The following is a 27,446-nucleotide window of genomic DNA, read 5'->3' as shown; positions in this document are numbered from 1 at the left end:
TGGAACCAGTCAGTTGTTCCATGCCCAGTTCTAACTGTTGCTTCCTGACCTGCACACAGGTTTCTCAAGAGGCAGGTCAGGTGGTCTGGTATTCCTATCTCTTTCAGAATTTTCCACAGTTTATTGTGATCCACACAGTCAAAGATTTTGGCATAGTCAATAAAGCAGAAGCAGATGTTTTTCTGGAACTCTTTTGCTTTTTTGATGATCCAGTGGATGTTGGCAATTTGATCTCTGGTTCCTCTGCCTTTTCTAAAACCAGATTGAACATCTGGAAGTTCATGGTTCATGTATTGCTGAAGCCTGGCTTTGAGAATTTTGAGCATTACTTCACTAGCATGTGAGATAAGTGCAATTGTGTGGTAGTTTGAGCATTTTTTGGCATTGCCTGGTAGTAGCTATTATACACTTGTCATACCAATGTGGTACTTAGATCGTCCCTGGTGTTACAAGACATTAAGCTAGTGGGATTAAAAAGTTCCCTTAAAAATGTCTAATATTCAGGGATTAAATAGGAGCTGAAGCTTTTTAAATGAAAAATGTGTCATAAAAGAGAGGGAACTTGATTTTATTAAAAAAATAATAAAGGAAAACTGTTCCTTTTTGGGACTTTCCTTGTGGTCCATTGGCTAAGACTCTGCACTTCCAATGCAGGGGCCCCAGGTTCAATCTTGGTTAGGGAACTAGATCCCATATTCTATAACTAAGAGTTTGCACACTGCAACTAAAGATTCCATATGCCACATACTAAAGATCATGCATGCTGCAAAGAAGACCCAAAGCAGCCAAATAAATAAATATAAACAAAAAAATGTCCCTCTTTATTACTGTGGTTCTCAAATTATAGTTACCCAGGGCAGCAGGATCAGTGGCATCACCTGGGAACTTGTGAGGAATTGTTTGAATTTCTCATTTCAATTCATGTAAATTCTCAGGCCCCTTCCAAGACCTATTGACTTAGAACCTCTGATGTGGGTGTGTGGGAGGGGGGGCAACCATCTGGGTCCTCAAGACCTTCCAGATGGCCCTGGTTATGCTCCTTTCTCAGAGTCATTGGTTTACAGCATGGATTTTCCAAGAAGAAGGATCCAGAGTTAACTGGCAGCTCTGTCACATCCTGGTTGTGTGCTCTGAATAAGTTATTTAATCTTCTAATGCTTCAGTTTCATTACCTGTAAAAATGGCCGTAAGATCACATACCTGATATAAGTGTTGAGGAATTTTTTTGTTGTTTTTCAGTTGCTAAGTTGTGATTGACTCTTTGTGACCCAATGGACCGTGGCATGCCAGGCTCTCCTGTCCTCCACTATGACATCCCCCAGATGTCTTCCATCCCTCAGAGTTTGCTCAAATTCATGTCCATTGAGTTGGTGATGCTATCTAACCATCTCATCCTCTGATGCCCCCTTCTCCTTTTGCCTTCAATCTTTCAGGGTCTTCTCCAGTGAGTCAAAATATGATAATTCCTGTAAAGTATTCCCCTCTGTCATAGGAACAAGATAAGCACTCAATGACTGTGGGCCATCATTATCTTACTTTATGGGGAATAGAAAGCATTTCATACTTTAAAAATCTCCACTCTTTTTAAGTTTCCCAAAACTTGGCTGCATGTTAAAAATCACATGAGAAACTTAAAAAAAAAAAAAAAAAGCACATGATTTACAGGAGACTTAAGTGAAGTGAAGTCACTCAGTTGTGTCCGACTCTTTGTGACCCCATGGACTGTAGCCTACCAGGCTCCTCCCTCCATGGGATTCTACTGGAGTGGGTTGCCATTTCCTTCTCCAGGGGATCTTCCTGACCCAGGGATCGAACCCGGGTCTCCTGAATTCCAGGCAGATGCTTTAACCTCTGAGCCACCAGGGAAGCCCTATAGGAGACTTACTGCAGACCAATTCAGTAAGAATTTTCAGATGTGAGACCAGACATTTTTATTTTACACAAGATGCCAAGATAATTTTGATGTATGGTATAATATACTGCTGTTATATATTAAAATCAACATTGCCTTGAGAAGTAGTGTAAGATTAAATATAGGTGAGAATTAATCATCAGTAATGTCAGATGTCACATTCATTATTTCCATGATTTTGCCCCAACTCAATGGCAGAAAAGCACAGAGAAATGCTGAAATTCTAGGTTCTAGAGCAGAGTTCCCAGCTTGCCATGACTGACATTTGGGGCTGGATAATCCTTTTCTCTGGGAGCCATTCTGTGCACTGTAAACATCCTTGGCCTCTCTCCACTAGAAGCCAGGATCATCCTATGGTTGTGACAACCCAGAAAGATTTCTAAACATTGCCAAATATCTCCTGGGGAAAAATAGCCCCCAGCTAACAACTGTGGTTGCTTTAGAGTTTCAATATCTGGATACATATCTAGGCTTTACTGTTTAACAGCTATATTAGAGCAAGGTCCTTAACCCCTCTGTGCCTTTGTCTGCACTCCTGTGGAGGTAATAATAGTACTCAACTGTGAGTGAGTTCTGTTATGCGATTTGACAGATAAAAGAGGAAGTGCCTAGAAAGCACTGAGAACAGTATTTTAAGCACAGCAAATGCCAGGACTGAATGTTCATGTCTTCCCAAATTCATATGTTGAGATTCTAACTCCCAATAAGATGGTATTAATAGGTGGGGCCTTTGGGGTTGATTAAGTTATAAAGGTAGAAAGTGAAAGTGAAGTTGCTCAGTCCTGTCTGACTCTTTGCGACCCCATGGACTGTAGCCTACCAGGCTCCTCCGTCCATGGGGTTCTCCAGGAAAGAATACTGGAGTGGGTGCCATTGCCTTCTCCAGGGGATCTTCTGGACCCAGGGATTGAACCTGGGTCTCCTGCATTGCAGGCAGACGCTCTAACCTCTGAACTGCCAGGGAAGCCGCATAAAAAGGTGGAGCCCCCATCAAAGGGATTAATGCCCTTATAAAAAAAAAATTCCCCATGGCTCAGCAGTAAAGAATCTGCCTGCAATGCAGGAGACACAGGTTTGATCCCTGAGTCAGGAAGATCCCTGGAGAAGGAAATGGCAACTCAGCCCAGTATTGAGAAATCTCATGGAGAGAGGAGCCTGGCAGGCTGCAGTCTGTGGGGTTGCCAAAGAGTCGGACACATCAACAATAAAAATCCCAGAGAGCTCTCTCCCTCTGTTTTCACTACAGAAGGATACTGTGAGAAGTTGGCAGTCTGAAACATGGAGGGTTCTCATCAGAACCCAACCATGCCAGCACCCCGATCTTGGGCTTCCAGCCTTCAGAACCGTTAGAAACAAATTTCTGTTGTTTATCATCCACCTGTTCTATCAGTCTGAGGTACTTTGGTATAGCAGCCTGAATAGAGATCATGTCAGCTATCATGAATATACATAGTCTTATCTTGGTTCCAAACCACTGAGAAAACTCCTTAAGTCTTTACACAAAATTTGTGTATCTGTTCAACAGTTTATCTTCTGAATAATGAATCAGAAAGACTAAATACTCATATATACCTTTTAGAGTCTACATCTGGTGTGGAGACAGAAGAGCAAGAGTGTGTCAGAATCATTGGAACAAGGTTCTATTTCCACCCTTTTTTAGTGATGCACTTTTAGGGAGTGGCTTAATCCTTCAGAACCATTGTTTCCTCAATTATAAAGTAGCGAAATTCATTTCTATTTCATGCATTTGTTATAAAACTTAGATAACATATGGGAAAGCATATAAGCCAATATCTTCGTATACAGAAGGCACTTAATAAACATGTAATTCCCTTAAAATCATAGTCAATGAGAGCATAGTAGGAAGCAAGGTAAGCATAATCCCTATCACCATGGATGTGAATGACATCATTTGATCTAAATTGACGAGTGGTGAAAAGGGTTTCTCCTGTCATGTTAACATTTTGTTCCATCAAAAGTGCATTTGCTTCAGCTTTCTGAAGGGTATTTAGTTAAATCAAATATATATTTTAATTTAGTCAAAACTATACATTCTTCAGAAGGCTGCAGGAATGGGTTAATCTACTGATGATTTTGTAAATGCATCATGTATGCTATTACTCAACAGCAAAAATTGTAAACATCCTTGGTCTCTATCCACTAGATGCCACCATCACCCCCCAGTTACAACAAACAAAAAGGTTTTCAGATTTTCAAATATTTCCTGGGAGATACTTATCTTGTATAATCCATTTAAGAACATTTAGCTATTTAATTTTGGTGCAGAGTAGAGTAGTGATTAGTGTCTTGACCAGTAGCTAAATTATTCTGGCAACTGAGCTTGCAAATGTTTTAACTTTGGTTCAAACCCATATTATAAATATTTCCAAGCATTACCCCCCAGTGCTCTTACTTATTTTTCATTCAAAGGAAGGTTATACAGACAATATCCCCTTCAGATTTTCAATACTCTAATTGATGACATTAGTATTAATAGTAGAATCCAAAATTCAAGTGGCAGAAGTCTTGAACCCTGGTTGCTCATTCACTGACACATTCCTAAGCTTCCTTCCAACATATAAAGTTTCAAACTTTAAGAGAGTTAACAACGAAAACTTCCCAATATCAAGTAAAATTAGATTCCTTTCATTATAAGTGTTATTAGATTGATAAAATATACAAGGTAGATTTGGGGAAACAAGTAATTATTTTCATTTAAAAATGCTAAATTTTTAAAAAAAGACTTTATATTTTTAGAGAAGTTTAAAGTTTGTAACAAAATAGAGAGGAAGATAGACATTTTTCCCTATATCTCCTGCTCACACATATGCGTAGCCTCCTCCATTATCAACATTACTCACCAGAACGGTACATTTTTTTAAAACAAAGATAAACCTACATTGACACATCACAATCACCCAAAGTTTGTAGTTTACTTTAGAGTTTACTCTTGGTGTTGCACATTCTATAGGTTTGGACAAGTGTATAACGACATTTACGCAATCATTGTAATCTCATACAGAATATTTTCACAGCCTTAAAAATCCTCTGTGCTCTACTCATCTCCCCTGCTCCCACTTCTCCCAGCAACAACTAATCTTTTTGTTATTTCCATTATCTCACCTTTAATATTTTTTACATTGAGCAAACAATACCTAATTCAGTAGAAATCGAAGCTATTTAAGAGTTGAGGTCTGAACATTAGGAAAGACTGAAATCCAATTCCTTCTTGAATCTTGACATTCATTTATTCAGCAAAAAAAACCCCAAAACAAACCAAATCATGTTTGTTGAGTGCATAAAATATTCTAGTAACTGAGTTAAATGCCTTCCCTTATGGAACTTACAGTATGTAAGCCTACTATGCAGGAAGAGTAAGAGATTTCCCTGGTTTTCATTTAGCATCTGTTTGGTTACATTCAATGATGGGAGGTTCAGCACTTTGCAAGACAATTGATTTCACTATTGCATTCTCCTCCTGAACAATCAATTATGATTTTCTCCTATCTATAGTATGCCCACAGCCTTGCTGAAATAAAAATATGATGTCTGCATTGTTCCACTGGAGTTTTCAGTGTATTAAACACTATCAAAAAGAGCTATGAGGTTAGTTTGTCATTGTTTATTACCTTGTGTATATAAGATGGACTGCCAGTAACACCACCTTACCTCCCTAGTCTTATGACTCTAGTCTATAATTTGTTCTAAGGTCTTGCTGTTGAATATCAATAGAGCATATATGTGTATATGCATATATATTTATACATATATATATAGATGTATATGTGTATTTATCTATCTGTTATAAATACTTGTCTATATACAATTTATATTTCTCTGCTTGCTTTTCAATGTGGGATATTTTACTTATTTCTAATCTTCTGGAAGCTTTTCAGCTCACTAGAAATCTCAAATATAGCCATCATAGGAGAAACACATCTGTAATCCCTAACATAGCATTCATCTAGAGATTTCAGCACTTCTTTAAAGTGGCAAACTTCACCTCGTACCCCCCATTCAGTGGCAAACTTCAGTTCTGCCTTGATGACTCTTTTTCTACCTTCTAATCTGAAAGTCATTCTCCTGAGTGGTGGAGAAACCGGTCTTAAAAATATGCAAAGAAATTGATACCATAAGAATGTTTCCCAAGGTATCTTAACTTGGACGTTGACTTCCAATAAGTTCCTTTATAAGTCTGTATATGATGAAGACTACTATTACCTGGTGCCAAGGGAGACAGCAGTAATTTTGCACAGTAGTGCTGAATATGCAGCATCACATGATGAGCTTTGATTGTTTTAATCCAGGACACAAGGCTATAAGTTGCTGCACCAGAGACCCATATTATTCTATACTCTTGGATGAGCTTCCATCCATACTAGCTCAGAATCTTCTAGCAAAACCATTTCCACCACTCAAGAGTCTTGTTTTCCCCCATTATGTTCATCAAGTAAAAAGATGGCGGATTCATTTTGATATTTGGCAAATCTAATACAGTTATGTTAAGTTTAAAAATAAAATAAAATTTAAAAAATAAATAAAAAAAAAAAAAAAAAAAAAAAAAGAATAACTTCTTCTTTCATAACCATCAGTGATTTTCAACCCTCGATCTCTAGGTTTTGTCATTCATTGCTATTGCTTACATTCTACTCTTTTTTTTTTTTTTCTTCTGTACACAGGCACCAACAACATACCTTTATTTACATAAGAACCAGGTAATTCTGTCAGAAAGAATTCACAGTCATTAATGCTATCCAACTCAGTTTTGTTTCCAAATCAGCAAAGGAGTTGAGTTTCTCATCTTGTCTAAGGAACATCTTTACCAAGAGACAACTTAACTACCAGAGACAGTAAATTACTTAAAAATGTGAAAGTCCAGAAATGGTAGCATTATCTCTGTCTGCAGTCCAAGTGTGCATTAGTAGAAAGAAATTTGTCCCTGATGTATCTTACAAGTTAGAACCATGCACAGTTCTTTTCCCTCACTTATCCTGGGACATTTTACGGTATCTCACAGCCAACTGAAATCATGAATATTTTACTGAACAGAGTGAGAAACAAATGAAGAATGTAAAACCACATAAACAAATCACATTGCCAAACTGAATGTGAATTTAGCATCCTTGAAGAACAAAATCTTTCATTTCTAACTCAAAATTGAAAACAGGAGTTTACTCTGATCTAAAGTTAAAAGCAGAAAATCCAGAAAATCAAAGCAATTATAACTAACCATTCATTGTTTTCATTTTTGGACTCCTCTAGGGTCCATAGAATTAAACAGTTATAACAGCTTGCACAGATTGAGAACTTCATATGTGCCAGGCACTTCATTAAGAGGGTTCAACACATTACTTGATTTGGTTATCACAACTTGGGGAGGTGGGTGTTAATATTCTCAAGTAATTGGTGAAGAAACTGAGGCACAGCAGGAATGAGGGATGGAAACTTAAAGTGGTGGTGTCAGTATGTGGTCCACGGATGAGCAGTATCAACATCACTTCCCACTCCCCTGTCCTTCTTAGATATCCAAATTCTCTGGCCCACTTCAGATCTACTGAGATGTGGTCCAGAAACTCTATGAGTGAACACTATATCAATCTGTGTCTTAAGCAGCCCTCTAGCTAATTCTGGACTTCCCAAGTGGCTTAGTGGTAAAGAATCTGCCTGCCAGTGCAGGAGACATTTTGATCCCTGGGTCGGGAAGATTCCCTGGAGAAGGAAATGGCAACCTACTCCAGTATTCTTGCCCGGAAAATCCCATGGACAGAGGAACCTGGCAGGATACAGTCCATTAGGGAGAAAAGAGTTGGACATAGCAACTGAGCATGCACGCACGCTCTAGCTGATTCTAATGAATAATAAAGTCTGAGAACAATGGTTTAGATCACTCAATTAATAATGGTGGATCCATGTCTGTTTTGGCCTTTAAGCCCAACCTCTAAATGACATACTTAGTATGTAGCTTGTTCACAAGATAAGTGTTATCTGGGAGCACTTCAAGAAAGCCATACTTTTTAACTGTTTATTAAATATTACATGTTTCATCTATTTGAAGAAGTCTCGAAAGCCCATGTTTCTGGACCTGGTAATTTCAGCACATGATGCCTGCAAACCAAGAAGAACTGCATGTTATGCAAGCTTTTCCCTCTCTAGTTCTAAGGAACAGACAGACAATGGGTTATCTCTTTGCTGGGGGCAATCTGGTGGACTGACTGTCTGTACTATAGAAAATACAGCATGTCACATTTGTTAAATTTCCATAGAATGTTTTTTTTTTCCAGGGACACTGCTGGTCCATGGGAGGTCACTGACCTGTACTACCATGATTTTTTTGGTTCTAAAATCTATCTACAATCCTCTTAACCCCATGAAATTTGATCACCTGTCATAAATCTGTGTGTCTGATTGAGAAAAGAATTGTCGCTTATTTTCTCTTTCTGCCTTTTCATGACATTAGTCTGGGCTGGCATTTCATCATTACTATTTTAACTCAGTATCATTAGTACCTTTGCTGTGCTTCGTGCTGACTGTTACTTCAGGACTGAATGAAAGATTTAAACTCCAGTCTTTCTGAAGAAAGAAAAAAGGAACAACAACCAAAAAAAAATGTTTATGATGATCGCTCCCTTTGCTTCTCAAGATTAAAGGGTTACTGTATAAAACTTGGAGGCTTACCCTATTTTGTCAGAACAAAGGGTAAAATATTGAATGTGGATACAATTTAGTGAATACATTCCCATCTGCCCTTCCTTTTTATTTATATTCTGCTTTTTTATCCTTGATACTTATTAGGTGTTCAATTCTCAATCTTAAGCACTATTAAGTGATAAAGTTATTTTCAAACTGTTTAAAAAGCAGTATCAAAATACTGTGGCTTTGGAGGTCAACAAAGCCTGGGGAATTTTCAGTGATAAATGTCATGTCAAAGACTTAAAAGACTTCTTTTCTTACCCTATTTGAAAAAGTTTTTTTTTTTCTTGGGCTGAGATAAAATCGCCAAGTAGAAATAAAGCTATTTAGCACCACCACATTTACTAACAAATAATAATTGGATGATCTGGAGGAAAAGGCATTGAATTATTATCTTATGGTTGAAAAGTAAGAACTATATCCCAGGGGCTAAGGAAGTTTTCAGATGAGTAGGGCATGAATACTTAGGGAACATTTCAATAAATAAAGGACAATAATATAGATCTCTGACTCTGTGACAGAAATGCTCAGAGACTGAATAACCCAATTTACCCATGCCCTTGTAGCTAATGGGCCCAAGAAAAGTTAATGCTCAGAATCTAAAAATTATCTTTTGTTTGCTAAAGGCAGTTGACGGGTGATGTGTTGGAATAGCAGCTCCCTTAGGTATGTTTCAGAAAAGTGCTTATTTTGATTTTCTGAAGAGAGACTAAATGACCTCACTAAGAAGCTGATATTGCTTATGGTATGAAAAAGACAAAATCATTGGGACACATTAAAACAGGAAAGGATACAAATAATATTTACTCAAAAATGAATCAATGTGAAAATGAAAACAGAGCTAAGCATCAGCATTGGATGTGTCCTGTCTTATTTGAGATTCTAGATCATTAATTCAAAAAATAACAATAGGGCATTTAAAAAAGGATCTTATGTAAATTATAGGAATATGAGAAAAACAAAATAACATTTTGTTCTTAAGATTTCTCTTCATGTATAGGAAAATAACACCAGCATGCTCTGTTCAGTTTACAGGTAGAGGAATAAACTTTGCATGGACTCACTGTTTGGGTCTCCCCAGAATTCATTTGTTGAAATCCTAGCCTCTGATGTGATAGTATTAGGAGGTGGGGGCTTCAGGAGGTAATTAGGTCTAGATAGTGGAATCCTCTTGAGTGTAATTAGTACCCTTACAAGAGGAGACCAGAGGGCTGGCTAGCTCTTTTTTCCCTACCCTGTGAAGATACAGTGAGAAGCTGGCAGTCTGCAGCTCTGAAGAGCACCCTGACCCAACTATGCTGGTGCCTTGATCTCAAACTCCCAGCTTCTAGAAACGTGAGAAATAAACTCCAGTTGGTTATGGTATTTTGTTGTAGTAGAGTGAATGGACTAAGACAAACCCTTCTCCCCTTACAGTGTAGCATAATAGTTGGGACAGTGGTGCTGCTCTTAGTTGCTCAGTCATGTCTGACCCTTTGCGACCCCATGGACTGTAGCCCGCCAGGCTCCTCTGTCCATGGGGATTCTCCAGACAAGAATACTGCAGTGGGTTGCTGTGCCCTCCTCCAGGGGATCTTCCCTACCCAGGGATCAAACCCAGGTCTCCTGCACTGCGGCCAGATTCTTAACCATCTGAGCCACCAAGGAAGCCCTGGGACAGTGGTACTCAATGGTTTTTATTGTAACACACTAAAGCAAGGCAAAGACCTCACACTATTCTCCCACTTGACCTGTTTCCACCTTCTAGTGGATTTCCAATTATCTGTATGATTATGTATTGTGATGGTTGATTTTTATGTGTCACCTTGAATGGGCTAAGAGATGCCCAGACAGCTGGTAAAACATTGTGTCTGAGTGTGTTTTTGAAGTGTTTCTGGAAGATTAGCATTCGATTTAGTAGACTAAGTAAATAAGATCTGCCCTCACCGATGTGAGCAGGAATTAGTCAACCCATTGGGAACCTGAGTAGAGAGCAAAAGACAAAAAAGGGCGAATTCCCTTTCTCTTCTTTCATCTTCTCCTGCCCTCTAACCTGAGCTCTTGGTTCTTAGGCTTTGGATTCCAGGCTTACATCACTGGCCCTCCAGATCTTAGACCTTCAGCCTCAGAATGGGAGTTATACCATTGGTTGCCCTGCTTTTCAGGCCTTTGGTCTTGGACTGAATGATACCATAAACTTGCCTGATTCTCCAGCTTGCAGATGATACGCTGTGGGGCTTCTTGGTCTTTATGACAGTGTGGACCAATTTCTATAATAAATCTCCTCTCTATATATCCAGCTGGTCCTGTTTCTCTGGAGAACCCTGACTGAGTTACCAGGGAAGCCTGACTAATATACATGAAGTATCAAATTTACAATGTGAGGGACTTCCCTGGTGGCTCAGAGGTTAAAGCGTCTGCCTGAAATTCAGGAGACCTGGGTTGGATCCCTGGGTCGGGAAGATCCCCTGGAGAAGGAAATGGCAACCCACTCCAGTGCTCTTGCCTGGAGAATCCCATGGAGGGAGGAGCCTGGTAGGCTACAGTCCATGGGGGCACAAAGAGTCAGACACGACTGAGAGACTTCACTTTCACTTTACAATGTGATCTTAGTCTAAAATCTTATAATATAGAATAATAAGTTAGAGTTATCTATAAACTATATATAATACCATGACAATTTTGGTTTTTGAGTATCAACACTTTAATAACTCCCTGTATCCCACCAATTAAGTTACTAGTGGATTTGTCCTTGTGTGCCTGCCTGCTATGTTGCTTCAGTCGTGTCCGACTCTTTGTGACCCTATAGACTTGTAGCCCACCAGCTCCTCTGTCCATGGGATTCTCCACGCAAGAATACTGGAGTGGATTGCCATGCCCTCCTCCAGGGGATATTCCTGACTCAGGGATTGAACCTGTGTCTCCTGTGGCTCCTGCATTGCAGGCAAATTCTTTACCACTGAGCCAAAGGGGAAGACCGCAGTTGTCCTTAGTCTTATGTAAAAATGAAACTCTGTGGGATTGCCATTTGCTTATAATAAGAACTAAAGAAGGGCTTGTCATATTTACCTCAAAACTGGTCTGCAGGAATTCAAGGCCCTCCCGGTGGACTGAGGATCACACTTTGAGCGCCCCTGGTCTGTGGCATGGGCTTCAGACCTGTACTCCTGCTCTAGTCCACTTAAGAGATGCATACTTGGTCAAGACGATCCACCTGTCTACATCGAAATTTCCCCATCTATTAAATTAGTGTGATGGTTCCTCACAGGGCTGCTGAAAAGACTAAAATGAAAATTTTGTTGTAAGGTAATTGGCCCGTGGTTGGCAGATAGAAAGTAGTCAGCAAATGGTGGTCATTATTAAACATGAAAACTGCCTACCCCCTAGCTAAGGCTGCCTCCCCCAGGCCAGAAAAGAGCCACAAACCCAAGCATGCTGGGTATGTGTATTGTCCTCATTTCTAGAAGTTGAGAGTCCTCCCAGAGACCCACATCTATGTTTTGGGGCTCAGTATTGAAACTCTTATGACTTGTCACATCATATGTCAAGAAAGCTTTCCCACAGAGCATGCCTTCTTGCACATGGGACCTCATCTCCCATGCTGGTTTTTACTCCATGTAATTCTGTGACAGGTAAAATTACACCTACCAATTAATTCAGTAATAAATTTTTACCAAATGCACACTAACTGCCTGGGCCAGTGCTCCTTTATACTCACAGTTATCTAGCTCACAAGTTGCCTGTTATTTCAGGAGAGCATTATAAATGTTGTCATTTTTATACTAATTATAATAGCAATAATAGTTATCATAAATAACAGTACTTTGTATGGCACATTTTAATGTACATTACCATGCACAGTTAAAAATTTGAAAATGTTCACCATTTATAAATGAAACCAATTTACATAATGAAGAATTTCTTAATAAAACAGAAGGAAAGGTATTAAATAACCAGATACAAGGAAAGGAATTGCTGGCCAAACACTGGGGCTCTTCAGGGGAAAAAAAGGTACTATATAATTCAAGTGTCATTATTATTATTATTATTTGTTTTTCACTCTGCGTGTCTGGTTCAGTTTAGACAAAACAGCTTAGGGACATAACAGTCTGTTAGTAAGGTCAGCCGCAATGGATAGACCACCACTTGGCAAGCCATGTATCCTGTCATCATTAGCGCTTTGAGAACCAAATGCTGCCTCAAACCTTTCTCAAGCACCACTCCACAACTTCTCTTCTTGCCACAAGAACTTCCACCTGTGCTGCTTTTATTTAATATAACATGCAGTGCCAAAAGGCATCATGCATACATCTTTAAAAAAACAGTCTTTGAAACAATGCAAAATTCATTCATTAAGGCAGCTCTTTGAAAAATTATGGAGTGCTTATTATATGCTGGATCCAGAAATTCAATGAATAGTTTATATAATAAGATTCACATTTTAGGATTTTTATCTGAGGAAAAAAGTATAAAATCTCAACAAAAAAGCCACAGTGGAAGACATTTTATTCTGTTGGGGCAGGCAGCGGGGGAGGGTTGCTCTCCCGGGTTTGTGAAGCTTCCCCTAAGAACCAAGAGGTGGTGGTGCTGAAGGATGGCCAGAACGGGAGTGAAGTGCACTGCAATGGGCTAGCTGGACCCCTGCCCCAGCATGATGGAAGTGGGAATAGTTGGTGCTGGAGTGGGCAGCAGACTGTTCTGCTGACCATGAACTAAGCTAAGCATAAGGTCTAGTCTTGCTTTTAAGGTGAGAATGTGGTTCTTCCTTGTCATCGTGCCAAGACTGGGGGCTTCTTTGCTTGCGCACATTTATGCCAGAAGTGTAGTCTAGGAGCCGTAGGCTAGGCTGAGAGAAGGGGAAACTCTTCATTCCCATTCACCCATTAAACTACTAGGAGTTTGGAGGGAAACTGCCTACATAACTATAATTCCTTATCTCTTTTGCTCTTAATTTGAATGTTTCTATATACAGGTGAGTAAATAGGACTTCTAGCAATGTTACAAGTTCTTCTTCTCAATGAAAATTTTGGAAATCTCATAGGAAACTTTATGCTAAGAACTGAGATTCTTGGAATTGAGTACTGCTCTCTTTTAAAAGCTACAAATTCAATATGAGTGCCCTCAAGGGAAAACAAATATTTTACTCACATAATTAGAACTTGAATATGTATACAATATCTCTGGCATGATAAATAAGAAATTGGCAATACTTTTTATCTCTAAGGGAATGATTAGAGGTAAGGACATTTCATTGAATACTTTCTGAACCATTAAATATTATATGTGTCATTAAAATATTCTCTATGCAAAATTAAATTTAAAATAAAAATTGTTAAAATACTCTCAAAGAGACATTACTTTTAGTGGATATGTAATATTTCCTCATGTGGCTTGCCTTAATTTATTCAGTTTCATCATAAGTGGATATTTTAAGTAGTTTCTAAGACTTTTCTCTACTATGAAATGCACAACTCTGTTTACTTCTCTTAGATTCTGACAAAAGATATAGCTAAAAAAGAAAAGTCTAGTTATTTTAAAGGTTCTTGGAAACATTGAGCAGGCTATGAGAATGCTTATCTCTTTCTGACACTGACTGTTATTTTTTTCAAAATAGCAAAAACTAAGTAAAAAATGGCCTTGTGATCCCTCAATGTTATAATACGAAAACAGACTTACTCCGCATTGGCTTCTACCTGCTACTTAACATGAATTTTTAGCCCTTATTTGTTTTGTATCTGCAAAATGAAAATTACCAAATACATTGTGCTGTGCTTTGCTACCCCATGGACTACAGCCTGGAGTGGGTGGCTATGCCCCCTCACCAAAAGCGTTACTCTGAGCAAATTATAGTTTTGAAGAGAAGTCTGATCAACCCTAGGTACAAGTAGTCTTTAGGGCTTCCATGATTTTGGTAAAATCTGTACTATTTTAGTTTTATACTAGATGGAAGATAGAGTTATGGTCAATACAAAAGATACTGTAAGATTTCAGTTTATTAATGTTTCTAGTTTGTAATTCATCTTTGAAATCTTTTACTCTCTTGATACATGAGTCTATTTCAGTATGCAAACTGTACCAAGCCATCATGAGACCCTCAATGTGGTTCCATTCACAGAGAACCAAGTGACAGATCTGAGACAAGCAGTGCCTCAGAGGACGACCGAAATGGTGACTACAGATGACAGCCATGTGGCCCTTTATGACTCTGTGAAGATTTCTACATCCTAACTTTCAGGACTGTGGCCAAAGCTTCTCAGTGGTGAATTAAGATTTCCCTTTATTCACTTTGAATAGGACCTTCACCTATAAATGAACAGACAGTTATTCTCATAATTTGATTAAAGACACCAAGTCTGAAATGACCTCATTTCTGATCTGCCCTGTGTCTGAAATTTCCCCTTTGATTGTTTATTCCTTTAAGACACTGCTATCTCTAAGGAGGGCTTCCTAGGTGGTACTAGTGGTAAAGAACCTGCTTGCCAATGCAGGAGATGTAAGAGACATGTGTTCAGTCCCTGGGTTGGGAAGATCCTCTAGAGGAGGACATGGCAATCCACTCCAGTGTTCTTGTCTGGAGAATCCCCATGGACAGAGCCTGGTAAGCTACAGTCCATAGGGTTGCAAAAAGTCAGACATGACTGAAGTGTCTTAGCACACATGTACATCTCTAAGGAATTACTTTCAAGAATAAAACCACTGCTGGGGGGCACCACTAGGGTTGCAAAGAGTCAGGCACAACTGAGCGACTGAGCACGGGGGGCACTGCTCTTCTGAATGTGACTTAATTGTTCATCAGTCAAGAGTTTAGCAAAGCAGTAACAGAGACATGGGTTGGGTAAGTTTTAGTGGAGAAGGGGACAGGGGTATATCTAGAGCTGTCCTGAGTGCCATTACTGGAAAGTAGTCTTTTTGAAGCAGTGGCAAAGTGTTGGCTGTCTTAGGAGATGACATAAGACCAGGCAAGAGATGGCAGGATAAGAGGGGAATTTAGAAATTTGCCAAAGAAAATTTTCAACCCTACCACAATTTGTCTGGGACTGGTCTTTTTCCTTAATTGGTTCAAGATAGTTCTATAGCTAGCTGTTTCTAAAACAGCTTGGGTTTATGGAATGTTTGAAGTTTACCCCATGGTCTGGCTCAGAACCCAATATAAAGATCTGCTATGATGCAGAGTCAGAGCATGCAGACATAATCTTGGCCCTGCTACAACTCAGTCTTAATGACCTTGGGCATATCATTGAATCTTAATCCTCAGTCTAGTTAGCTACAGGTTTCTATAACACAACTGGCAGTGAACTGTTACTTCAAGTGAAATCATATTTTAAGTGTATTATAAATGTTAAAATGCTCTAAAAATATAGAATGACTATTACTGTTAGTTGCATTATTAACAATTCTCTAGGATTTTGCAAGCTTCAGGGATAGTAGAGTGAAAGAGACAGAAGATAGGTTCATAATGTTAGATAATGGATTGTTTTCATTTTTTGTTAATTGTGGTGACTTATACAGAACATACAATTTTTAAATATAAAATTCTGTGGCATTAACTACATTTACCTTGTTCTGGAACCATCACCACCACTGATCTCTAGAACTTTTTCATTTTCTCACATTGAAACTCTGTACCCATTAAACACAAACTCCCCATTCCTCTTCCCTCTAGTCTCTCAAAATCACCATTCTCTCTGTGTCCATAAATTCAACAATCTTATACAAGTAAAATCATATACCATTGGTTGGTTTGTGACTGGCTTATTCCACTTAGCATAACGTTTTCAAAATTCATCCATGTTTCAGCATGTATCAGAGTTTCCTTCTCTTTTTTTTAAAGTTAAGTAATATTCCACTGTATGTATACATCACACTTTATTTATCCATTCATCCATTGGTGAACACTCGCATTGCTTCCACATTTTGGTGACTGTGAATAACTCTGCTATGAACATGGGAATATTGTTTTAATTTTTAAAAACTTCATTTGTACGTGGCAAAAACAAATTTCATCTTTTTGACCTTGGAGGCCATTTAATAAACAGTTGGCATTTCAATTCATGACATTTTTTTGTCTGATAGGAAGGATGCTTAAAGTTGGAAGGGAGGCCAGAATTTTGCTATATACAACAAAAACAAGCCTGTTCTCACTTGATTTTATAGAGATACGTGGAAGAAGTGCAGCCCAGTTAGAAAATGTATGGTATTGGTATGTGAGCCTAAGATGTAGTCCTCTGTGGCTTAAGGAGATTCAATCATCATCTTTTTCTCTGAACTGCAGATGGAGAGTGGGCTGTCATGGCATTCAAATGGAGATATTTGGCAGGTTTGCCCAAAGCTGGAGGAAAGCAGAAAGGAAAGATTATCTTCTGGCACTTTGTCTTGCAGGAATCACAGATTTCAGAGCCTACAGGGCTTTTAGAGATGACTAATCTACTACTCCTCCCCTCCCCTCTACTCCAGGATTCCAACTGATTGATGGGCAATTAATAATCTAAGAGACTGAAGTTAGATTCCTGATCAGCACAGTCCAATAAAAATATAATGCAAACCATGTGATTTAATGTTTTTTTCTTAGCAGTCACATTGAAAATGTAACAATTAACAGGTGAAAACGACTTCAATACATATTTTATTTAACCTAGATAGGTCCCAATATTATCATATGTAATCAACATAATGAGATATTTAACTTTTTTTTACCCATACTAAATCTTTGAAATAGGATGTGCATTTTCCCTTATATACCAATTTTGATGTCAAATTTTCAACAGTTCAAATAAAATATAGTCCTATCAAAACTATATAGCTATGATTAATGGACAAATATTATATACTGCTTGAGTATTTCAACTTAAGTTATAATGAATAAAAATTAAATATTCTGTTTCTTAGGTGCCTAATTCTAATGCTCAGCAGCCACACGCAGTGGCTATTGACCTAAACAGTGCAGTTCTAGGTAATTCTCCTTTTCAGTTATAGAATCAAGGCCTGATACTTGTAGCCCTGTAATTAACCTGATGCCTGGCATATAGGAGGTACTCAGTAAATGTGTACTAACTGAACTGAGACAGATTTGAGTATTCTAATTTATTAGTCAAGTGCATTTTGCATGCCAGTTACCCTCCAGGTATTATTCCTACTTCTCACAGAGCAGTGGTTCTCCAAGTGTGGACCCCATGACTGGAGCATCTGTCAGCACCTGGGAACTTGTTAGAAATGCAAACCTGAGGGGCTCCTCATAGATCTGCTCAGTCAGAGACCCTAGGGGTGAGGCCCAGATCTGTGTTTTAACAAGCTCTCCAAATGATTCTGAGGCATGCTGAAGTTTGAGACTAATGCTATAGGGTGTCAGTTCAGTTCAGTTCAGTTCAGCCGCTCAGTCGTATCTGACTCTTTGCGACCCCATGGACCACAGCACGCCAGGTCTCCCTGTCCAACACCAACTCCTGGAGTTTACCCAAACTCATGTCCATTGAGTCGGTGATGCCATACAACCATCTCATCCTCTGTTGTCCCCTCTCCTCCTGCCTTCAATCTTTACCAGCATCAGGGTTTTTTCAAAAGAGTCAGCTCTCTGCATCAGGTGGCCAAAGTATTGGAGCCTCAGCTTCAACATCAGTCCTTCCAATGAACACTCAGGACTGATCTCCTTTAGGACGGACTGGTTGGATCTCCTTGCAGTTCAAAGGACTCTCAAGAGTCTTCAACACCACAGTTCAAAAACATCAATTCTTCGGTGCTCAGCCTTCTTTATAGTCCAACTCTCACATTCATGCATGACTGTTGAAAAGGCATGACATAGCCTTGACTAGATGGACCTTTGTTGGGAAAGTAATGTCTCTGCTTTTTAATATGCTGTCTAGGTTGGTCATAACTTTCCTTCCAAGGAGTAAGCATCTTTTAATTTCATGGTTGTAGTCACCATCTGCAGTGATTTTGGAGCTCAAAAAAAATAAAGTCAGCCACTGTTTCCACTGTTTCCCCATCTATTTGCCATGAAGTGATGGGACAAGATGCCATGATCTTAGTTTTCTGAATGTTGAGTTTTAAGCCAACTTTTTCACTCTCCTCCTTCACTTTAATCAAGAGGCTCTTAGTTCTTCTTCACTTTCTGCCATAAGAGTGGTGTCATCTGCATATCTGAGGTTATTAATATTTCTCCTGCCAGTCTTGATTCCAGCTTGTGCTCCATTCAGCCCAGCATTTCTTATGATGTATTCTGCATGTAAGTCTAATAATCAGGGTGACAATATACAGCCTTGACATACTCCTTTTACTATTTGAAATCAGTTTGTTGTTTCATGTCCAGTTCTAACTGTTGCTTCCTGACCTGTGCACAGATTTATCAAGAGGAAGGTAAGATGGTCTGGTGTTCCCATCTCTTTCAGAATTTTCCACAGTTTATTGTGACCCACACAGTCAAAGGTTTTGGCATATCAATAAAGCAGAAATAGATGTTTTTCTGGATCTCTCTTGCTTTTTTGATGACCCAGTAGTGGTTGGCAATTTGATCTCTGGTTCCTCTGTCTTTTCTAAAACCAGCTTGAACATCTGGAGTTCACAGTTCATGTATTGCTGAAGCCTGGGTTGGAGAACTTTGAGCATAACTTTACTAGCATGTGAGATAAGTGCAATTGTGTGGTAGTTTGAGCCTTCTTTGGCATTACCTTTCTTTGGGATTGGAATGAAAACTGACCTTTTCCAGTCCTGTGGCCACTGCTGAGTTTTCCAAATTTGCTGGCATATTGAGTGCAGCACTTTCACAGCATCATCTTTTAGGATTTGAAATAGCTCACTGGAATTCTGTCACCTCCACTAGCTTTGTTCGTAGTGATGCTTCCGAAGGCCCACTTGACCTCACATTCCAGGATGTCTGGCTCTAGGTGAGTGATCACACTGTCGTGATTATCTGGTTCATGAATATCTTTTTTGTACAGTTCTGTGTATTCTTGCCACCTCTTCTTAATATCTTCTGCTTCTGGTGGTAGAAGCAAGGTCCAATGCTGTAAAGAGCAATATTGCAAAGGGAACTTGGAATGTTAGGTCCATGAATCAAGGCAAATTGGAAGTGGTCAAACAGGAGATGGCAAGAGTGGATATCGACATTTTAGGAATCAGCGAAATAAAATGGACTGGAATGGGTGAATTTAACTCAGATGACCATTATATCTACTACCGTGGGCAAGAATCCCTTAGAAAAAATGGAGTAGCCATCCTAGTCAACAAAAGAGTTTGAAATGCAGTACTTGGATGCAATCTCAAAAACGACAGAATAATCTCTGTTCATTTCCAAGGCAAACCATTCAATATCATAATAATCCAAGTCTATGCCCCAACCAGTAATGCTGAAGAATCTGAAGTTTAATGGTTCTATGAAGACCTACAAGACTTTTTAGAACTAACACCAAAAAAAGATGTCCTTTTCATCATAGGGGACTGGAATGCAAAAGTAGGAAGTCAAGAAACACCTGAGAAATTTGGCCTTGGAGTACAGAATCAAGCAGGGCAAAGACTAATAGAGTTTTGCCAAGAGAACGCACTGGTCATAGCAAACACCCTCTTCCAACAACACAAGAGAAGACTCTACACATGGGCATCACCAGATGGCCAACACCGAAATCAGTTTGATTATATTCTTTGCAGCCAAAGATGGAGAAGCTCTATATAGTCAGCAAAAACAAGACCAGGAGCTGACTGTGGCTCAGATCATGAACTCCTTATTGCCAAATTCAGACTTAAATTGAAGAAAGTAGGGAAAACCACTAGACAATTCAGGTACGATCGTAATCAAATCCATTATGATTATACAGTGGAAGTGTAAATAGATTTAAGGGACTAGATTTGACAGAGTGCCTGATGAACTATGCAGGAAGGTTTGTGACATTGTACATGAGACAGGGATCAAGACCACCCAAGAAAAAGAAATGCAAAAAAGCAAAATGGCTGTCTGAGAAGGCATTACAAATAGCTATGAAAAGCAAAGGAGAAAAGGAAAGATATACCTATTTGAATGAAGAGTTCCAAAGAATAGCAAGGAGAAATAAGAAAGCCTTCCTCTGTGATAAGTGCAAAGAAATAGAGGAAAATAATAGAATAGGAAAGATTAGATATCTCTTCAATAAAATTAGAGATACCACAGAAACATTTCATGCAAAGATGAGCTATGGGGTCTAAAGGAGTCCTATTTTCCTCAGCTCTTCCTTGAGGTTGGGGGATGCTAAGAGAGCAAGCATTTCTAATTTTACAGCACTCTCCAGCAGAATGTTCTGTGATGATAGAAATATTCTCTATCTGTACTGAACCATGGGCTTCTATGATGGCTTTACTGGTAAAGAATCCACCTGCAATGCAGTAGCAGCAGCAGAAGATACAGGTTTGATCCCTGGGTTGGGAAGATGCCCTGAAGGAGGAAGTGGAAACCCACTCCAGTATTCTTGCCTGGAAAATCCTTTGGACAGAGGAGCTTGACAGGCTACAGTCCATGGGGTCGCAGAGAGTCGGATACAACTGAGTGACTGAAAACCCACGCTCGTACTGAACAATATAAGCTTGAAATGTGACTAATGCAAATAAGAAAATAAGTTTTAAATTCTATTCAATTTTAATTACCTTGCATTTAAATTCATACAGCCTCATGTGGTTCTCTCACACACCTCTCTTACAAATAAGCATGGAGCTCAGTGACTGCAGGGACTGTTGACCTGAATCCAGAATGAGCTCAGGGTTAAGGTGGAGGTAGAATCTGATAGGTGACAATCTTGTCTTCTCCATGCCTGATCTCTCAGGACAGAGAGGAGACGGATTCACTGAACTGCTGTGTGCTCTAAGCCCAGGATTAGGGTAACTCAAACAGCCTATAGCCTACTGTCAACTCATGACCCAGGACTTACTCTTCCAGGTCAGAAGTAGAACCATGAATTCTGACAAGGAGGCCATGACACACAATAATCATATTTTGCAATTAATAATTGCAAGGGCTTTGCCTCCTGAGTTATTACCTACAGTCAATTAAGTTTTTTTTAATGGTGGAGGTTATCTGGCTGTACTTATGGTGACCTTTTTGGTTTGCTGATTCTTTTTCTTTGGAAAATCCTTTCTGGAACTGACACATGTCTCTACTTTTGTCCTGGACCCTTTCTCTCGCCACAGTTCTTGAGCAAATTACTATGATTTCCTTGACTTTGAAAATACAAATGTTTTCCATAATGACACAGAGAAAAAGAAAACGACTGGGTTTCAAGATACAAGGTGAAAAAAACCTTAGTGTCACGACTCTTTTTACATAAAATGAGAGTGGATAAGAAGAAAAGGGACTTGTATTTTTTGTTTGGGTCATTACACCTTACACCTTACTTAAACCAACTCAAACCCAGTGTTTCCTGGGACATGAAGCATCTTTGATCACGTGACTGAAGAACAATCTGTGGAGCTGGGATGTGGCTCCTGCTGAAATTTACCTAGCAAAGCAGAGGGACAGCACAGCTCCATGAGACCACTGGGTGTTATGAAAACACGCTTTGTAATTTTGCACCAGGAGAGTAAGTGTGATCTTAAAACAACTCCATGTGCTAAACGTGATCCCCAACTGCTTACTTTTTCCACAGAAAGGGAGACTTGATATGTAGCTGCAAATGTTAGAAGGTATATGATGACCATGCCATTTTCATTTGTAAGTGGAACCAAAAAACAGCACATTATGCACAGAGGGTATCACATAAATTGGCAAACTGGCCAAAAAAAAAAAAAATTCTGACTTTAATGAAAGGAAAATGGTATAAAGCTGTTGTTTTCAATATGTCTACCTGAAACCTTCCTGAACAATATTCTCTTTCTACCTCATCCATCTAACCCTTTAATTGGCAGACAGTAAAGTCTGATGGGAAAATAATGGTCTCTTAAATACCTGAGAATGAAAAGTAAATTAAGTTAGCACAGTGTAAAAGGCAAGTAATTACATAATGTCAATCCTGTTTTATACTGTTTAGTCTTAAACAGCATATACAGAAAGGGCATGTTTAGAAGAGAGAAAATACAACTACCTATTTAGATGATGAATGCCCTGCTTATTTTGAGCAATGAATGAGCTGCAGGACAGCTTTTTCAAATGAGCTGCCTGCACCCATGTCTTCTCTTTCTCCAGCCTGTCCTAATTTGCCCCAACTCATGATGGGATGATCTTCAGTATGAGCTCAGGATTGGTTTTTGGTTCACAGGTGTGTTTCCAAATTGGAAAACAACCTGACCACATATGGAACAGAAGAGAGTCACAGAGAACCTTGAGTTGCTGGGAGAGTGATCCACCTGGTGGGTGTCCCCAGCCTCTGGCTGTACCACAGCTAGCTTTGTGGCTTTGCATGTTTTTATTCTTAGTGCTTTGGTTTTATCAGCTACCAAAAAGGGACAGTCTCAGGGACTGGGTGTGTGGAATAATCAATGACAGCAACAGGGAAGTGTCATCAATAAAAAGGGGCAGGGTACTCTGGTATTGAGAAGGATGAGGGAACCTGCAAGGCTAAGTGGCACTTCAGGGATCAGTGGGCCAGTTTTCCTCACCAGATCCTCCATCTCTCCCTCCCATTCTTCCTTTCTTCTTTCCTTCCTCTCTCTCTCCCTCTTCTCGTCTTTTCTTCCTTTCCTTCCAAATGGAAGTACTGGTATTGTGTGTGTGTGTTTGTGTGTGCACACACATGCTTGTATTCTTTGCAAAAACTTCATAGAATGCAGAGATGTAAAGAAGAAAGTAAACATGCAAGTAATTCTATTTCCCAGAGGAGAAAAAACACTGTTGAATATTTAGTGTATTTTTAAAGAATTTTTCCTGACATAGTCCCAGTTCTGTTTCTCTCCCTTTCTCTCTCTAGTATATGGGTGCAATAACATGATACAATACACATGTTTGTACTAAATACACCAAATCAATATACTACTATATGTTGATTGTATTTATAATTTCCATGATAATTTACAAACAGATATTCCAATTTTTTGGTGAGAATTAATTGTTGCATATTTTGTTTAATTAAAGCAGCTTCCCCCCCTCCCCCCAGATACCCCTATTTCTGAATATTCTTAAGGAGTAGACAAATAAGGGCCATGATTCTTCTCTTTGCAGCTTATTGAAGGCTTAATTGAAATAATGCTCAAGAACCTAGAAACAGGGGTTGAAATATGGGGAGTGTGCTGACAGCTGTGTGTCCTCAGATGTGATGGGAAATGCTGTGTATATTCACGAATGTACAAGCTTGTACAAACATCTCATTCACGTAAAAGGCAGATAGTGGATATACGAGTCCATCAGAGGCAGTGCTCCTTATTTCAATTTGTTAATATTATCCCAGGTAAGTTTGATCCTTTTGAAAACATATTAAAGCCGCCCATATTCAGAATTTTATAGCTTGAGCCTTTGCAAATTCCTCTAAAATGCTGGGCTGCTCTTTCAAGCACCATGATTTTTCTACCAGAGCCTCTCTGCATGGAGAGCTTCCTACAATATGTTACGTAATTTTCATTCTTCTTTTTCTGGCTATGCCAGGTGGCTTGCAGTATCTTAGTTTCCTGACTAGAGATTGAACCCTGGACCCGCAGTAATGAAAGTGTGAAGTCTGAGTCCTAACCACTGGACAGCCAGGGAATTTCTTTCTTTTTTTTTTTTTTTTCAAATTGTATTGGGAATATGATGTAGCTTTCTGTGAAGACTGACTCCCTTTTAAGAATCAATTGCACTGGTATAACATTTCAAGGCCCAGGTCCTGTGAGGTGCATGGAAATGTAATAGCTACCAAAAAAAAAAGACTCCAGACAGTGGAGCTTTTTGAGCTCTTGTGTCTTCTATTTATACATCTCTGGTCCTCTATTTATGGACAATCTATTGCTCTTCTGGCTGGATCAGTGCAATTTCCTGCAGCAATAGCATTGATTGCCCTGTCCCTTTACGCCTTCCATGGAGGACTTGGAAACCAGATAACCAAGCTTGCTAGAATTGTGTGTTGTTGTTGTTCACAAACTCGTATCCAACTCTTTGTGACCCCATGGACTGCAGCATATCATGCTCTTCTGTCCTCCACTATCTTCCAGAGTTTGCTCAAATTCATGTGTGAACAGAATTGTATGTACAGTGGAATAAAATGGATAAATAAACATAGGTTCAGAATTAGGCCTACCCTTGTTCTACATGTGAGAATTATGAGCTTTACTGATGAACTTGGTCACCGATTTTGACTATTTGGAAGTTCTTTTTTTAATTAAAAAATTGAATCATAGTTATGGTGCCTAATATATTCAATCAATAAATACATATTGAATTGAATTAAGCTAAGTTTCTGATGCATATCAGGAGAAATGACATTGCCAGATAGTTGAGTTATGGATGAATGAAAGGCTATACTTGGTCACTGTAAGAAGCTGGCCAGACCTCTGAAGGGGTAGAAAACTGGTGTGACTATCGTCAGTTCAAGAATCAGTCTGTAGACACACACAAAACTTTCCTAAGGTTTGGCAAGCTCCTCACAGACTTGTCACTATAGCATCCCCCAGCTTCATCTCTCTCTCTTTTTTTTTTTTTTTTGCCAGTATTTGTTTTTTTTAGGATTTTTTTTTAAATTTTATTTTATTTTTAAACTTTACATAATTGTATTAGTTTTGCCAAATGACCCAGAGGGATGGAATGGGGAGGGAGGAGGGAGGAGGGTTCAGGATGGGGAACACATGTACACCTGTGGCGGATTCATTTTGATATTTAGCTTCATCTCTCTCTTCACCCCTCAACTGTGGATTTTGAACAGGCTCGCCAGTGCCTCCTGTCATCATTTATAGGTTTTGAGACTTGGTCCTAACTATGGCTATACACCTGTGGTCTGGTTTCTCCAATTACAAACAGGTAGTATCTGTATTTCCCCTTGAAATCCTCCACTTTCACAGCCCTTAAGTCACCTATTCCTAGAGAATTTGTCCAATGAGTAGTGAGCTATGAATGTTTTCTTGACACCCTTGGCTGTTTCTTACTCTCCAGTTCTACCAATTCTACTGTAATGTCACAGGGATTCTCCAAAGACCCTGGGGTTGGAAGTGGCCAGTGTGAGCGACCTCCTAGGGCACTAATTCCTAAGCTTTAATGTTCACACAAATCACTTTTTAAAATACAGATTCTGGTTCAGTAGGTCTGGGGTGGGGCTTGAGAATCTTGAATAAATTTTTCTACTCTAGGTACTATGCTCTCTCTAGCAATAAAACTATTCCTAAAGTTTTGTGTTTCTTTTTATTTTCCAGGAATGTAGGAACACTGAAGCAGGAGATGGAAGGCTCCAGAGAAAGTGAGTGGAGATGGTTATGGTCACTTCCTGAACTATCAATCTGGGCCATTGTAGATAGTCATCCTCTTCCTATTTTGCAAAACCAAACAGAAAGCAAACCTAAAAAATTATACACTGTCAAATGAAATAAAACCGAACATCATCTCTCTCTCTCTTCTCTCTCTCTCTCTCACACCCCTCTCTAAGCATTAGAAATGATGAGAAACATATTTGGTTAAATACAGGAGTTAGGGTCTCTTCTACATTAATAAATGAAATGTATTTTATCTACTGAAATTTTGTGATGTAGACAATTTAATGTGAATACATTTGACTTCCAGCTGTCAGTGAATTTAGGTAAATCCGGCTTTGAGAAAAACATGCTTTATGTGAAAAACAATTTAAAATTCCATAAGAACATCTCTCTCTATCCTTTTTTTCTTTTATCTCAACCATAACACTTTTGGAAAGTAAGATGAATAATCAGACTAGTCATCAGGACTTTATGATCTAAGTCCACTTAGTATAGTATCCGCTATCCACATTAAATTTAGAATGCTTACAGCTTGGTTTTATGTTTTCGTCATAAATCTAAAGTTTCCCTTTTTTTGTACCTAGAGTGTGCGCAAGGTTTGTGTCCTCCCAAAACATCTTTTAAAGCAAAGGGACTTATCTTAAAAAGAGAATGAATGAGAAGAGCATGATGTTTTCCTCATTCAATAGGCATTGACACACAATGGAAAGCCATTCATTCACATGCTTAGAGTATCATGGTCCCAACTGAAGATTGGAATATTTTTTTAAAGGCCTTATTGGGATAGTTGAATTTTAGAAGTCCAGCCTACATTAAAGTTCATTTTACAACAGCTGAATACAGCTAGAAATTTCAGTGCTTTCTAGTGTTTGGTGGAAGGTGCCTTCATTGTTCCCTTCTTTCACTGCCATTCAGTTAGTGCTGGGATTTCTTTTAAAATACCCAAATCATGCAGAATAGGAAGCTTTCTAAAGTGAAATTTCAATTAACTCCTGAAGGGCAATACTGTACTCTCCAAAATACCCATTGGTGTCTGGTGAGGGACAGAATACAGAGATGGATGGGCCAGAGGTCTCACGCACATGACAGCAAACCATGGACTGAGCTTACTGTGTGCAAATCTGTATGACTAGCATTTACAGGTGAGATTACGGAGGCTAAGAAAATTTCCCAGAGTCACATAACATGTAAGTGGTAGAATCAGGAATTGAGCTAAGATCGAGCTGAGGTTCAAGTGTCATAGTTATTGGACTAGAAGCAAATACTGTTATATATAACTGATAAAATATTTTATATTCCAGTTTAGAAGGACTGGTGATTGATCCAAAAGTAATCAGTCTATCAACAGCATATTTGTTTTTTTAAAAATTTAAATTCTGAACTCAGATCAAGTCAGTAGTAAAACATTTTCATCATTGCTCAGAACTGATCAGCCTTTCTTACACCCCCACCCACAGCCCACTGAGGTAGGTAATATTCATGTTACAGATGAGGAAACTGAGGCACAGAAAGAGTAAGTAACTTGCCCAAGGTCACATAGATAATAAGT

At 39.0% G+C, this 27,446-nt stretch overlaps 1 protein-coding gene and 1 long non-coding RNA gene across 2 annotated transcripts in view; one reads left to right on the top strand and one right to left on the bottom strand.

The window, feature by feature from the left end:
• Positions 1 to 27,446, bottom strand: part of RORB (RAR related orphan receptor B) — a 208,104-nt gene that overhangs the window by 71,063 nt on the left and 109,595 nt on the right. The window lies entirely within an intron of this gene.
• Positions 2,983 to 26,112, top strand: LOC129650140 (uncharacterized). The gene is made up of 3 exons (XR_008713612.1): positions 2,983 to 3,257; positions 14,697 to 14,840; positions 25,841 to 26,112. It is a non-coding gene; the product is annotated as an uncharacterized LOC129650140 (long non-coding RNA).

This window comes from Bubalus kerabau, chromosome 4, assembly GCF_029407905.1.
Source record: "Bubalus kerabau isolate K-KA32 ecotype Philippines breed swamp buffalo chromosome 4, PCC_UOA_SB_1v2, whole genome shotgun sequence".
NCBI classification, from domain to species: Eukaryota; Metazoa; Chordata; class Mammalia; order Artiodactyla; family Bovidae; genus Bubalus; species Bubalus kerabau.
Note: the sequence above shows the minus strand (reverse complement) of the source record. Positions and strands in the feature narration are given on the sequence as shown.